Genomic DNA, 16,799 nt, shown 5'->3' with positions numbered 1-16,799 from the left:
TAGGAGGGGGGCAGATGAGAGGGAATATCCTGCACGCTGGTGCCCCCTGCTGGTCATATAGCCATTGTCTATATGCAACTGAAGCCCTCTCCAACTGACTGGCTGACTTGCTCAGCTTCTGCTTGATTAATCACTGCAAGCTAGGTGTATTATATGTGTGCATTTCTCATTGGCTTATAAGCAGCCTGCAGGCTTTATAAAGCAGCAGAGAACTGTTTGGGAGTGAGTTTCTCCAATTGTGTGTTTGGTAAGTTTTAGAGCAGTAGGAGACAGGCCTTGGAGGTGGCAGCTCCAAGGTTTTGGCTGCGCTCACATATGGTGTTAGATGCTGGTTCTGGGGCCCCGGGCAGTGAGAGTTCCCGGGGCCCCAGGCTGGCTCATGCACCATTGTTTTTAATTTTATTGTAGTATCCCATGCAGTTTAGTTAGGAGGGGGGCAGATGAGAGGGAATATCCTGCACGCTGGTGCCCCCTGCTGGTCATATAGCCATTGTCTATATGCAACTGAAGCCCTCTCCAACTGACTGGCTGACTTGCTCAGCTTCTGCTTGATTAATCACTGCAAGCTAGGTGTATTATATGTGTGCATTTCTCATTGGCTTATAAGCAGCCTGCAGGCTTTATAAAGCAGCAGAGAACTGTTTGGGAGTGAGTTTCTCCAATTGTGTGTTTGGTAAGTTTTAGAGCAGTAGGAGACAGGCCTTGGAGGTGGCAGCTCCAAGGTTTTGGCTGCGCTCACATATGGTGTTAGATGCTGGTTCTGGGGCCCCGGGCAGTGAGAGTTCCCGGGGCCCCAGGCTGGCTCATGCACCATTGTTTTTAATTTTATTGTAGTATCCCATGCAGTTTAGTTAGGAGGGGGGCAGATGAGAGGGAATATCCTGCACGCTGGTGCCCCCTGCTGGTCATATAGCCATTGTCTATATGCAACTGAAGCCCTCTCCAACTGACTGGCTGACTTGCTCAGCTTCTGCTTGATTAATCACTGCAAGCTAGGTGTATTATATGTGTGCATTTCTCATTGGCTTATAAGCAGCCTGCAGGCTTTATAAAGCAGCAGAGAACTGTTTGGGAGTGAGTTTCTCCAATTGTGTGTTTGGTAAGTTTTAGAGCAGTAGGAGACAGGCCTTGGAGGTGGCAGCTCCAAGGTTTTGGCTGCGCTCACATATGGTGTTAGATGCTGGTTCTGGGGCCCCGGGCAGTGAGAGTTCCCGGGGCCCCAGGCTGGCTCATGCACCATTGTTTTTAATTTTATTGTAGTATCCCATGCAGTTTAGTTAGGAGGGGGGCAGATGAGAGGGAATATCCTGCACGCTGGTGCCCCCTGCTGGTCATATAGCCATTGTCTATATGCAACTGAAGCCCTCTCCAACTGACTGGCTGACTTGCTCAGCTTCTGCTTGATTAATCACTGCAAGCTAGGTGTATTATATGTGTGCATTTCTCATTGGCTTATAAGCAGCCTGCAGGCTTTATAAAGCAGCAGAGAACTGTTTGGGAGTGAGTTTCTCCAATTGTGTGTTTGGTAAATTTATCATTATTGGTTCACAATACTACTTCTTTTCTTCTCAAAATACAGTTTTCACCAGTGTGTCAACATCCTGAATATTTTGGAGGTATCAGAGTACAGCAGTGACAGGACCACGGGGTGCTATATTATGGTGGTCATATGATTCAAAAAGGAGAGTGAGATTAAAATTGTGGGAAATCAGTGCATATGTAATTGTCCTACAGTAGTGTTTCTCTAATCTGTCCCCGTGACTCCCCAATGGTGCGTGTTTTGCAGGCAGCCTCGCCTATGCACAGGTAAGGTAATTAGTGTCTCATCTACATGGAATCTACCTAGCTGAGATACTAATTACCCCACCTGTGCATAGCAGAGGTTGCCTGTAAATATGCACCATTGGGGAGTCACGAGAATAAGTTTGAGAGACACTGTCCTACAGCATACAAAAACCTTTTTTTCTAAAAATGTGAACAATGAAAATCACAAGGGCAACAACTATAATTCAGCACTTCAGCTTTGGGATCTACTGGCAACAAAGCAACAACTTATTTGAAAGTAAACCTGCAATGATCATAAGTCTAAAGAAAAAATATGTGGTTTCCTTGATGCCTTGCTACCCAGAGCTAAGTATCACTCTGTTATTGCTTTTGCACTTGTATGATTGCAGTGAAGATCAGCTACTGTGTAGACAATAGGTAGCATTTTCAATGCGAAAATTACTTTGGCTAAAATTTGCAAGCAACACTGCTGACTGGGATATCTAGCTATATGCAGCCTGATTAATAGTATGCTGTAAATGTGTTAGTGGTGGGCGTGGTTATGCACACTTACAGAGGTTCACAATAAAAAAATTGGAATAGGAGGGAGCAGCACAAACCATACAATTATAAATGTGTGCTCGCAGCAGTGGATTTCCCCAATCTCTATATAAAAAAAATAAACAAATACAAAAGACTGCAGTGCACAACTGAAAGAAAAAAACATTATTTTAAATTTAAACTGTGATTTATTATTATTATTATTAGTTCATATTTATATAGAACTGACATTTTCTGCAGCACTTTACAGAGTGCATAGCCATGTCACTGACTGTCTTCAAAGGAGCTCGCAATCTAATCTCTACCATAGTAGTGATCAGAGCAGACATGGGGGGAACATACAAATGCCATTCCCTGCCTGGAATTTGATCTGGGGAACCAGCATTGCAATGTGAGAGAGCCACTTTGCCAACCCCCCCCCCCCATATATAATATATCATAATTTGCACTGTCAAAAAGTCTGTCTTTAAAGTGGTATTCTATTCTCAAATCTATAATGTCAAAAAACAGGAGCAGTACAGGCTTGTTCATCTCTTGCTATTTGGCAAATATAACCATTGCCAGCCAGGGGGCACTCTCTGCCTTTATCTTGATTATGCTCCCTTCTCCTTCCCTTTTCTTTACAAACAGCTTATTCTCTTCAGCAGAAAAGGAGGAGCAGAGTAAAAGAATCTTGCCATCAATGATTACATTTGCCAATTAGCCAGAGATAAGAAAGCCTATACTGCTCTCTGCAGTAAAAATTACTGTTTTTACACACAGGGAATGCAACAATGTTCCAGAACAGCAAATGGCAAGAGCAATGCAACCGCGTGGCATTACTGATTGAGATATAAGCCTTTTCAAGTATAACTGGTGTCAAACAGGGTGTAGATTTCAATCAGTGAAGTCCAGAAATGGCTAAACTATGCTGTTTCTGATTCAGTAAACAGTACATTTTGTAAACTTAAAAGTGGTAAATGACAGGTGGCCTAAGGTAAAGGTGGTGGCACCTGTCATCTGTGATTGCCTTCCCCCTATCCTTTCAAGTATTTTATTGAAACGTGAAAACACAGCAATATTATATAAGACATATTCACTTGAGAGGATTCAGTATCACAAATGCTTTGCTTCTTCCCAAAATGGGCCTCAATAAAAATAAATAAAGTAGAGATTAGGGAAAGTGTCAGCGAAGAAAAGGTCTACATTAATAGCTCAATCAATGTGATCTAACCCCAACACCACGGCCAGACCTGGGGCTAAGGCCTATTTAAGTATTCTATCCAGGGGTGGAATATTTTTTTTCAAATAATGCCTGCCAATCTGTCAGTGTGCTAACCATCTTCTCATGTGCTATGAAATTAGTGACTCCCATTCACACTTATATCACCATAACAGTCAGAATGTAGTAAGTAAATTTAAACTGAGTTTTAATCAATTCATTGCATTGCATAAACTCTAAAATTGCTACCAGAGGGCCCTTAGGTATGTTGGTTCCTGTTAAGTATGAATACATCTAAAAATCCTGGACCAGAACCTAAACAGCTGGAGACAAGCCAAAAAGTGTACAACATATCACCTGGTCATGCAAATTCTCTGAAACAGGCTCTTGCGCTACCAGGAGCCAGTTACTCCAACCTGGCATGTGCCCAATACCACCACAGCAATACTTAGTTTGCAGATTCTACTATAGCTAGGTTTATAGATGGTTTTCCAGGCCTCCTCCCAAGCCTTAGTATCCTCAAGAAATCTGTAATTCCGCTCCCACCTTATAGCATAACCATAGCTGAATGATGAAATTGGAGTTATCAAAATGGCATAAAACTCCAACATTGGCCATCTACTACAGGGAGAATTAACAGGAACCTGAAGTGAAAGGTGTATGTAGGATGCAATATTTATTTGATTTTTAACAATACAATATACTGTACATAGCAGTTCTGATGATCTCCCTGGCTGCAGTAGTGTCTGAATCACACACCTGATACCAGCATGCAGCTATTCTAGCATTTGGCTAAACCAGTAAAATCAGAGTACCTGATCTGCTGTATGCTTGTTCAGGGTCTATAGCTAAAAGTATTAGAGACACACCTGATACCAGCATGCAGCTATTCTTGTCATTTTTTTTTCCTCAGAAACATCTGATCTGATCTGCATATGCTTGCTCAGGTTTTTAACAAGAAACACCATTATATTTCTCATTGTACTTAGCTTAAAGGGACTCCGAGCAGTGCAGAAACTATGGAAAGATGCACATCATTTTAAAGCTCTCTTTCTCCTCTTTCCAATGATATATAAACCGCCACCCTACGCCTTTTAGTTTTCGCTATTTTCGCGATTGAAATTGCCGCGGCCGCGATTTCGATCGCGAAAATAGAGAAAACTAAACGGCATAGGGTAACGATGTAGGTGTCGTCAGAAAGAGGAGAAAGAGAGCTTTAAAATGATATCCATCAAGCCATAGTTATATTGTATTACACAGGGCGACTTTTTGTCAACGTCAGCAGCTGCATTCAGCATAATGGAGCTGCTGACACTGGGGAAAGTGTCGTCCTGTGTAATACAATATAACTATGGCTTGATGGATATCATTTTAAAGTTCTCTTTCTCCTCTTTCTGACGACACCTAAATCGTTGCCCTACGCCTTTTAGTTTTCTCTATTTTCGCGATCAAAATCGCGGTCGCGGCAATTTCAATCGCGAAAATAGCGAAAACTAAAAGACGTAGTTTGGTGGTTTATATATCATTGGAAAGAGGAGAAAGAGAGCTTTAAAATGATATGCATCTTTCCATAGTTTCTGCACTGCTCGGAGTCCCTTTAACACCTCATGTTGTACTTTTTTTTTGTTAGTTCTTGCTCTTTTAGGCATTCGTTTATCAGGCTCGCTACTTTTTTGGGTGGCATTTGTGTTATAGCAGTTATCCCCTCCAATGTCTGTATACTGTTGTCATCCTCCTTCTCTTTTTCGTCTAGTATATCTTCTGTTTCAAAACTGTCCTCCTCGTTGTATTTTCAGCAAACAAACAGAAATGTAGTGTACACCAAGCTTAACATACTGTTAAAGTGTGTGTGATACTTATACTTACAATACTCCTTCATAGCAAGCGTACAGGAAAGACATGATATCAAAGTGCCGGTATTGACTGATGTACTGCACATCCACTTCTCTCAGCTTAATCTTCACCATTTATTTGCGATAACTGTCTCTTTCAGGCCTCCATTTTGTCTTAATCTGTAACACTGTACAAGATAAAATAATGAAAAATGTTTTGATTTATTTGAGATTCCAGGTAACAGGTCAGTCTTATGTGTCACTACACTTTGCTTTTCAAATTACAAGGATGACTATTGGCTATATAGTCCGAGACACCACTCATGCTATATGGGCTAACCTTCGGCAGCAGTACATGCCTGTACCAGATCAGCAAAGGTGGCAGCATATCAAGGAATTATTTTGGATCCGCTGTAAATTCCCAAAATTTTGTGGCACAATCAATGGAAAACACGTGAGAGTAGTAATGCCACCAGAATATAGAATAAGGGGCCTAGAACCTACTGCCACCAATACCATGGACAGGAACCACAAGCTTTTTTTGTGCCAGATGGGGCCTTGGACCTAGCAAAACACATTGTGAGGCCATACTCCTCAAGAGCCCTTGACACTAGTCCCAGGTGCACCTTTAACTACAGACTTACAAGGTCAAGGGCATGCAGAATGGTGGAGTGTTTTGGTATTTTATCATGTAAATGGAGGGTTCTTCATACATCCATGAACATTTCTTTAGAAAATGCCATTACATGGCTGACTTCTTACATATAATTGCTTATTTATGTAACATTTAATGGAACCTACACCGTGTGTATGTGGTTTGATAATGTCTGACTGATGACCACGGGACTGTTCAGGTATATTAAATTAGTCTTAACAAAACTATGCATTACTGCATTCAGTACGGTAGTACAGGGGACATAATGTGCTAAACTAAAACATAGGCCTTTTCACAAATATCTATACTCATATCTTAAATAAGGAAATCATTGAGCTGTACATACTAAGCAAGTAGGACAGTCAATACATCACACTAACATGCCTAAGCATTGCTGTCTTAGTAACCACTAACAATTGACAATTAACATTCTGCATTACATGCATTACAACTACTACTGCATTTCCAAAGCATTCCATTAACAAAAGCAAAAAAAAAAATACAGTACATGTGTCAATTACATAAAACAACACATTATTGCCTGCAAGCCTCTGAAGTTTGGCTGACATCTTAGCCTGATTTGGGAACATGGTGGCTGTAATTTTGTCCCTGACTTCCTGCATTTTGTAGTTATCCCGGTGATGTTTGTGTGTCACGTCATAAACCAAAGGGTGAGCCTGCACCTCTGTGTTTCAATGCTTTACTGTAAAAGTAGAGGCTTCCAAATCTGACTTAAGGTGGCTACACACGATACAATAAAATGATCCGATTTTACGGCAATTCAATAAAAACGTCGGCTCTTCCAAAACAATCGAAAGATTTTTTTTCATTCGACTGAAAAATCCGATCGGATTTCCCATTTTTTTCCCCCCGATTTTTACCTATCCGGAATGCTAGATATTTTTCTTCAATTTCTCTAAAGATTGTATGGTGTGTGTTAGATTGTCAATTTATTAATACACACACCCTAGCAATTTACTCAGAGTTTCCAATCATTTTTATCATAATTGGGGAAAAATTGAACAAAGGTGTGTGGTACATTGGTCATATTTTTGAAATGTTACAATCAGTCAGAAAAATTGATTGCAATTCTTAAATTGAACAGACATTTAAAAAATTGTATGGTGTGTGGCCACCTTAATACTCATTTTTGTCATGCTCTCGGACTCATCACTGGGAAGTAAACAGGAAATGGAAATATATCACCAAACTTGCTTTTGAAACAAAACAAAAATATATGTAAAAACACTATTATACGCACTACCTCTGCATCCTTATTGACACACATTAAGTGCATTTTAAAAACACACATATGAGAATGCAGAGTTATTACCTTTGTCATGTGGCCCATAGATTTTCAATACCGTTTTTTCGTGACATTAGCAATTTTGCCTAGTGTGCCACTAGCCTAAGTGTGTTTTATTTTCTTGCATTTAAAATAGTTATTGTGTTTTGGTTGTTGGAGACATTTGATTTATTGTTACATAGACACTGAACAATCAGTAGACAACTAATGCAGATTTATCATGAAAAATGTAAAAAAATGAAATAAAATAAAAATGTCTCTAACTAAAATGCTTAAATAATAAGATACAATGTGCTTCAATGATTATTATTATTTTTTATTTTTTTTATATATGTTGATCATTGAGATAACAAAGTACTTCATACTCAGCACATGTAATATGAAATAATAATTTTAAAAGTTAACATTTGTACATGCATTATGCAGTTATGTACTACATAGAAGACATTGGGCCTTTGTTTACAACTGGACACTAAACAAAATATTATCCAACCAACATTGTGTACCTATTTATCTTCCATTTTAGATACTGATAGAAGCACTATTTTAAGAAGCTGCTAGAGCAAGTAAACTTTTTTTTTTTTTTACACATTTGTGCCTTAGAAGCATTGCTATCAGTTTTGTGTTATAAATGCAAAATGGATTTTTAACGGTGCATTGACACTTGCATTGTTAATGTGCCTTCAGGCATGTAATTAGCTAAGGAATTTTAATCTTTTATATTCCATAGTTTGATAAGAATGCTAAGGCTCAGAGGAGCTATAAAGTATTGACCAGAATCTTTGATAAAAGGAAGCTCTAATCACCACTTGAATGTATTTTACATAAACTTGAATGCACATCATTAGTTCAGCATAACTATATTAGAGGTGTTGTATTTTCCTTTCTTTAAGTGCCATACGACTTTCTTTTGACTATAAGAAAAAAAAATGTTTAAAAATTCTACTAAAGATTTAACTCTATACTACATCAAATAAAAAATAGACATGTGAACATTTTAATAAAATATTCATAACATTTTAAATAAGAGGCTTTTTGAAAGTGTTACCTGTGGTAAAGAATTCCACATTTCCTTAAATGCCCAGTAAGAGCCACGGGTTATTTTATTTTCAGCTAGAAATGTTGTTCTACAAGGTCAGAAGTAATTTGAACTACACTAGTACATGTTTGTGTTCAATGGATTTTAATACGATGCCTACGTGTACGGTGGATTGTACATTGTCTTTATTTTTTCACGTCAGTGTTAGCTGCTTGTTTTACAGTGTTGTTTAACTTCTAGCAATTCAAGCTCGGCGTCACTGCAGCACAGCAACAGTTTGTTTGAAATCGTCGTCTGATGGAAATTAAAAACAAACTGTACTAAACATTATAAAGACAGAACAAAAATCCACGAATGCCCACAACACCACTGGGTAGCAGGGTGGCATAGTGCAAAGCACTCTCGCCTTGCCCCACTGTGTCCCCGGATCAAATCCCAGCTAGGGCTTTATCTGCACGCAGTTTGTATGTTCTCCCCATGTCTTTGTAGGTTTCCTCTGGGTACTACAGTTTCCACCTACATCTCATCATACATAGATAGGTATCATGAGTGCTGTTTTTGTAAATATGTGAAAGGCATCTCTTCTGATAAGGTTATAATCTGTCATAGCCCCCCTTCAAATGTATATTCACATCAATATAAGATGTTGAGGCTCACTGCCTCATCTACTAGCCCCTTTGTCTCCTCACCCAGTGTCTCTATCTCTAGATAGTTTACAGATGCAGCATTATCCCACTATAGTTGACTTTTTTCTGCTACACTTTTTCTTTTAAAAAAGCATGTACCTGTTTTATACTGCACATGAATTGGATGTACAATTGTCCCATCTGCTGCATTTTTTGTACTTCATGCAGTGGAATGGTTGGCAATTTATGAATTAAAACAATAATCTTATGTTGGTGTGGCCTCAGAGGTCTACAAAGTCTCCGGTTGGCTTTCACTGAGCTGGCAACAAAGCAGCTATAAACAGATTTGTTAAACTGGCCATAGTAGTGTAAAACAAGGCTTGTTTCAGGTTCTGCTGACCACTGTTTTTTTGTGCCCAGTTTGATCAACTGTGCCATCTTCAATGAAACACATTCAACCATAATATACATATATATCCTATATTATATATTTAACTGACATTTTTTATTGTAACAACCAAGGATTTATACTGGAAAATTATGACAATTAACAAGGTTTCCCAAACTTTCGCATCGCACTGTATCAGGTCTGGCAGTGCGTTATACTACATTGTTAATTCAAAGAAAACAAAATGAAAATAAATTATTCAATAGTTATTTTTAAGTTTTATAAGTATGGATCCTATGTTTAATTTTCTTTACTTTTTTTTTTTTTTTTAGCTTCGCTTCTATATAGAAGGAAAGACATATTTTTAAGTCCCCATATACCTGTTCAGGTTATGGAAGATGTGTTTCTCAACTCATTAAGAAAAGCTTGTGCATCAAGTGTAGCTAATTTGAATATTTCAATTAGATAGTTCATTTGGCAATTGGAAGCTGTGGTCCAACAGTCTGGTGAGATTAAAACAGAATAATATATCTTAATTTTGAAAAAAAAACTCCTTTAAAATGGGAAAAAAACACAAATATCAACTTAATTGTAAGGAGAGAGAGAGAGAGAGAGAGAGAGAGAGAGAGAGAGAGAGAGAGAGAGAGAGAGAGAGAGAGAGAGAGAGAGAGAGAGAGAGAGAGAGAGAGAGAGAGAGAGACTGTCACAGTTTCAACTATTTTATTCAAGTGTCATAAAATATTAAAGGGAACCTGAGGTGAGTGTGCTATGGCGGCTGCCATATTTTTTTCCTTGTAAATGATGCCAGTTGCTTGGCGGCCCTGTTGATCTTCTGGCATAAGTAGTGTCTGAGTTAAAACTTTGGAACAAGCATTTGGCTAAACCAGTAAAATCAGAGTACCTGATCTGCTGTATGCTTGTTCAGGGTCTATAACTAAAAGTATTAGAGACACAGGATCAGGACTGCCTGGCAATGTTGTGCATTGTTTAAAAGGAAATAAATATGGCAGCCTCCATATTCCTCTCACCTCGGGTTCCCTTTAAAACATATTTGGTGTTTATTATAAAAAAAACAATGTATGCATGCATACAACAAAAGTTGAGTAGGGCATTGAGAAATTAGCAATGCAAGTTTGAAAAGTTTGAAGCAGAATTAAGATATGTCACGTGCTTGCCACTATATTAGGTACACCTGTATAATTGCGTGTCAATACAAACCAGTCAATCCCATGGCAGCGACTGAATGCATCAGAGCATTGGGAAATAAAAGGGATTTAATTAACTTTAAACATGGCATGACTGTTGCTACCAGAAGGACTTGGCTGAGTATTTCAGAAACTCGTCTGAGTTGCCCAAGTTGCTCACTACAGCACATGTGCAGACTCAGTGGTGTCCCTTCTTGACCGTGCTCTTTAAATGTGTGGCTATGAGTTTGATGTACTGTGCCAGTGTACATGTATTGGTTCTCTTTGATTGATATTATTTTACTATAATCATTGCAAAAATGTATGCAGAAGTGTTAAATGTGTGTTTTCCTACTTTTCTTACCTAGAACCTAAAATGGTGGTGGGGGAAAAATTAATGCATACCTTGGGCTTCTTCCAGCCCCCTTCAGCCCCTTGGCTTGCTTGCTGCTCTCCCGGGCCGCCTCAATTGGCTACTAGGGTCCTCGTAAAGTTTCTATGGTAGGGCGTACTGCACATGGGCAGCTCGTCCATGCGCAGATGCCCCCCATTGCGCTTCCATCACTGGCAAAATACTGCGCCTGTGCTGTACTACTGCACAGGTGCAGAATGTGCAGCCCAACTGAGCATGTGCGGTAGGCATGACCAGAGAAACTTCAGAGGACTCTAGCAGTAGATCAAGGCAGCCCAGGAGGATGGATAGGGAGCCAAGGGGCTGAAGGGGGCTTGAAGAAGCCCAAGGTATGTATGAATTTTCCCCCACTTACATCTAAGGTACACTTTAAGTGAATTGAGTCAAACAGAACTAATGAATAACATATGGCTGTAGTTAAGTAGTGTGTTCATTTTACTTATTAGTTTTGCATTATAATTTATACTCTGCAGTCTGCACCCTACTTTGAACATTATACGTGGTATATTGTAAATTATATATGTTCTAATTCTCTACTATGTACACTAAGGTCTACTCTACATTACAAACATCTCAATGTGGTACTACATACAGAATTCTGTATATTAAATATTTTTTCACCCTACCAGTAACTCTATGAGATATACAATATGCACTGTCTTGCTCACTCTTTTCCTCTATACTATATGCTGCATTATACACCAGGTATAGAGAGTGCACTAAATGGTATAATAACTTACTTATTTTGCAAAAGTATTCTTTGCTTTCCATTATATACTCAGTACAATAGTTATTTTTCTCCGACTGGGCACATGTTGCTACTATACATTCAGAATGTATTAGTGCAACTGTAATTTCTAATAAAGAATCAAAAGATGGTAAGTCAAACAAAGGTTAAACCCATTAACATCTATTATAGTAGCTTCCTAAGCTCAAACCTGGTGGCTGTGCGAGCTACTTCTATAATTATATCACACTGCATTTTCCAGTGGTGAAATAGCTAACAGACATTTCAAAAAAAAAAACATAAAAGGACATTGCTGACATTAAAACTTGCATGAAATCATCATATTACAGCAGTAGTGTGAAAATAATAATGAGAAGTATCACCAAAGAAGAGAACAGTATGTTTTAAATAGCTCTTTATATTCTACAATGTATATGTCCTGGAGATTATTCAATACGAGTGGCAAATCTCAATAGAAGCAATTCCTTTGGGCTTCTTTCTACTGTTATAATCATCTATTTATGAAGTCTCTGTCCTCTTTTTCTCATAAAGCACATACAGTGCTCTACTGAAGGTCAACATAACCCGCCAAGAAAACTTTACAAAAGGTTTTGATAAATGTTTCTGTTTTAAAAATCAGGCTATCCAGTCCACCTCCTATCCAGCAGCCTGCAGACTATTAAGGGACCTATTATTGTGAAATACACCCAGAGAAATGCACAGAGTACAGTTCCACTTTCAGTAGCCATTTTGGTTCATATATTGCCTCTGTATAAATTTCTGCCTGGGGCTAAACTTTGATTTGTGTTGGAAAAAAAAGCATCGTTATTTCCGTTATGATTTTTACAACCCTAAGATGTAGTTGCCACCAAAGGTATACAATGAGCTTTAAATTTAAAATGATGATCTTTACTGCTGCTATTGAATCAGGACAATAGATGTTTAGGGTTTTCCAGTTGTTTTGATGGCAGTCATTCTTATAGGGCATGAACATGTGTAGCAGGGCATAAAACACAGCAGAGGTATGGCTAAAAACTAGCAAGCACAGTATGCAGGGCTATTGTATGAGCTTTAGATTATATGTTTTATTGGTATTTCAATATTTTTTTTCTATTAATGTTAGTAGCTTAAAATAAAACTCGAGGCCTTGTTCACATTGTGTTCCGTTTCGTGTCCGTCCCGCGTTGGCTTTTTTTGAGGCGTCTTTTTTTTCCGATTCCCGGCGCTTGGGTGGGCGATTCATTTTTGTGCTTAGCGGTTTTCTAAGCATTTTTTTCTGAGTGGTTTTGTAATTCACTCCCTGATTCAAGTGAGGAAGTGAACTCTTTGACCCAGAAAATAATAAATACAATGTATTTATTCTTAACAATGCAAGTGTAATCGCCTTAATGCACGTTTTTGTACGCATTCGCCGATTTTCCTATACCATCCATTGAGGCGGTATAGGAATGAGGCCTTGAAAATGGAACACGCACCACTTTTCTAGCCACACCGCACACGACCCGCGCTGATATGAACCTTCTCATAGACATTAATTGGCCACACGGTCAGGGGGCGTTTAGAAAAACTGGAGGCGAGCGAAAAAAAGCTGAAAACGCTTGCAGTGTGAACAAGCCCTTATGTAGGATTCAGTTTTAAACTTCTAGAGCTTAGTGCACCATGTATAAATTAAGGCAGATAAATAAAAGGCAGAGCAACCCAACAAACAACATCATTACACAACATGAATCCCCAAACAACAGAATTAGGCAGCTTTACGGTACCCTTAAAGAGTCACTGAAGCTGAAAACAAAATATGATATAATGAATTCGTTGTGTAGCACGGATAATTACTAGAACATTAGTAGCTAAAAAATATTCTCATATTTTTATTTTCAGTTATATAGTGTTTTTTTTATAACATTGCATCATTCTCTAATATTTGCAGTTTACACACTAATCAGCATTCTAATTGATTTTACAGAGCAGGCCAGTGAACAATTGGCCTGTCCTTTGCAAAGAAAAAGAAAATACAGTGACTGACAGTTGATGTAACAAGCTTCAGGACACAAAGCTCTCTGCAACTTTGAAAGTCGTGGAGTTCAATGGCTCTTTTGCATAGATAACAACTGGAGTTTCTTAACTATTCCTGTACTGGAAACAATATTAGACTTATATCTCTGCTCCTTATGTTTTATTTCTTAGCTGTACTAACTACGCATGCAATTCAGAATATCATATTTTTTTTCCGCTTCAGTGTCTCTTTAAACAACATAATTATATACAGTATCACTTCAAACATTGTAATAATATATATATATATATATATATATATATATATATATATATATATATATATATATATATATATATATATATACAGTGGTTTGCAAAAGTAACCACAATCGCGAATTTGGCTGTGTAAACAGTACATGGTGGGACATGCACTGCCTGATCAATAAACATCAAAGGCAATTATATATCAAAGGTATATCAAATTGTATTAATTAATAAAAAAAAGACTTGAGACTGGGGCAGAGGTTCACATTCCAGCAGGACAACGACCCTAAACATAAAGCCAGGGCAACAATGGAATGGTTTAAAACAAAACATATCCATGTGTTAGAATGGCCCAGTCAAAGTCCAGATCTAAATCCAATCGAGAAGCTGTGGCAAGATCTGAAAACTGCTGTTCACAAATGCTGTCCATCTAATCTGACTGAGCTGGAGCTGTTTTGCAAAGAAGAATGGGCAAGGATTTCAGTCTTTAGATGTGCAAAGCTGGTAAAGACATACCCTAAAAGACTGGCAGCTGTAATTGCAGCAAAAGGTGGTTCTATAAAGTATTGACTCAGGGGGCTGAATAATTACACACACACCACTTTGCAGTTATTTTTTTTTAACTGTTTGGAATCATGTATGATTTTCGTTCCACTTCTCACATGTACACCACTTTGTATTGGTGTGGAATTCCAATAAAACTGATTCATGTCTGTGGCAGCAATATGACAAAATGTGGAAAACTTCAAGGGGGCAAATACTTATATATATATATATATATATATATATACCGTGTACAAAATTAGACAGTATATCCTACCAACACATAAATAGGCAATGTCCCAAGTCTTTTTTTTAATACTCTATATTAGTGTACACATTACCACTAGTGCTAGGGGCACTTTATTTATTCACCCAGGTCTCTCTCTCACTATCCCTGCTTAAAAATTCATTTCTCACACAGCTCATAGTAGTTTGGGTCACCCAGATCTGCTTGGTTACTCTGTCACACAGCTCACAAATAGATTTCACTGTGTCACTCACAGCATGCAGGAGACCTGAGGAGAAACAGGCTGATCTGAGGTGGTAACAGGTAACTAAATTAGCTGTAATCTTGCTGGAATATAACAAGCTATAACACTAGTCTTTGTTTACACTCAGACTGGCTGCCTGCTTGAGGTGATTCACTCCAGGCTGCATCCACTTTACAAGCTGCTGAGAGGGGCAGACCACTGTCTACAATTAGCATTATTAGTATCTTTATCAGTCAAGAGAAGCAAAGATAATAAACACACATTGCTAGAATCTTTAACCCCTTACCACCATATCAACAAGATTCTTTCAGCAAGGTGATATTTAAAGTATAAACTGAGGAGTTGATAGCAACTCCCCTTTGCAGAGACATGGTCTAGCCCTCTGGGAGCCCAGTATTTAGATACATTTTGTATCCAACACTGACGCCAAAACTGACGGAGGATTTTACAGCTGAGAGGAACAGCTGTGTGAGGAATCAAATTACTCCTAGTACTTGTCCTATTGTGTGCTACATCATACAGCATTTCAAAATAAATGCATACATCGATAGTATTCCTTTAAATCATCGGTGTTCAGTGAAGCTTGTAAAATATCTCAGAACTTCTTGCTTCTCCAGTCATACTCTTGCATGTTGGCACAACACCAAAGGAGTTTGATCATAGTTTAGGGACTCATAACTTCTGGTTTTGCTTTATAGCCTCTGGTTCACGCTATCCTCTGTGTTGCTACTTTTTGGGAACTATTCTCTCCTGTCCAGATCATATGTAACCAGGGTTTTCTTTTTCTCTACCTCCTCTCTCATTGTTGCCTCTTATGCATCCTAGTGGCTAGAAAGTGTAATGGTTAAGGGCTCTGCCTCTGACACAAGCGAACAGGGTTCTATTCTCATCTCTTCCTGTTCAGTAAGCCAGCACCTATTTAGTAAGGACCTCTTTGGGAGAGACTCCCTAACACTGCTACTGCCTACTGAGTGCGCTCTAGTGGCTGCCTCGCAAGTGCTTTGAGACCGACAGGAGAACAGTGCTATAAAAAAAAAGGAATTATTATTACTGTACATTGAATTGTAGACAGTCCTATTTGCCGGTAATATGGATGGCTTTGAATGTTTTCATTGTGGATGTTATGAGAAACTTTAAAACATAATAAACAACAGTAAAAAGAAAAAAAAAGTTTGATCATGCAGCATATGTCACTTGATGCCGCCTGAGCCTATCATTACATATAGCATAAGTATGCAAGAGGATCCCTGCTGTGCTGACCCCTGCCTTGATGCACAAAGGACGTTCTAAAGCAGGAATACTGGTCCCATGGGAGAATTGGGGCACCATTGTTAATCATTCATCACTGTACTTTACCAAATAACACAATTATACAGCATGTGCCCCTGGGTAGCATGTTTGCAGCATCTGTCTTCCAGCATTATAATTAGGCTGCAGGTGTCTCAAAATAACATAATGTATCTATAGGTGTCCTCCAAGATAGCTTCACCATCTTGTGCAGTTTCAGTGCTCACTGCCTCTCCCCATGACTCCACAGCTCCCCTCCAGCTGAGACTTACCTAATTTCCTTTTCTTTAGCTTCCCAGCTGGTTCCAACACATAGCAGCGGCACACCATCTGCATGTATACTGCTGCTGACTCTTGTCTCCACCTCCTCTTGCTGGCCGTTGGCTTATCTTTTCTCTATATGCACTGCACCCAGGGAAACTATTCCCTTTAGTTGGCTATGTGGAGAGATTGCAGTGCATTTGTATAGGTCTCGGAGTTTACAAGGTCTGCAGGCAAATGCATAGGATGCTTAGATGTATACC

Source organism: Hyperolius riggenbachi, chromosome 1, assembly GCF_040937935.1.
Source record: "Hyperolius riggenbachi isolate aHypRig1 chromosome 1, aHypRig1.pri, whole genome shotgun sequence".
Lineage (NCBI taxonomy): Eukaryota > Metazoa > Chordata > Amphibia > Anura > Hyperoliidae > Hyperolius > Hyperolius riggenbachi.
Note: the sequence above shows the minus strand (reverse complement) of the source record.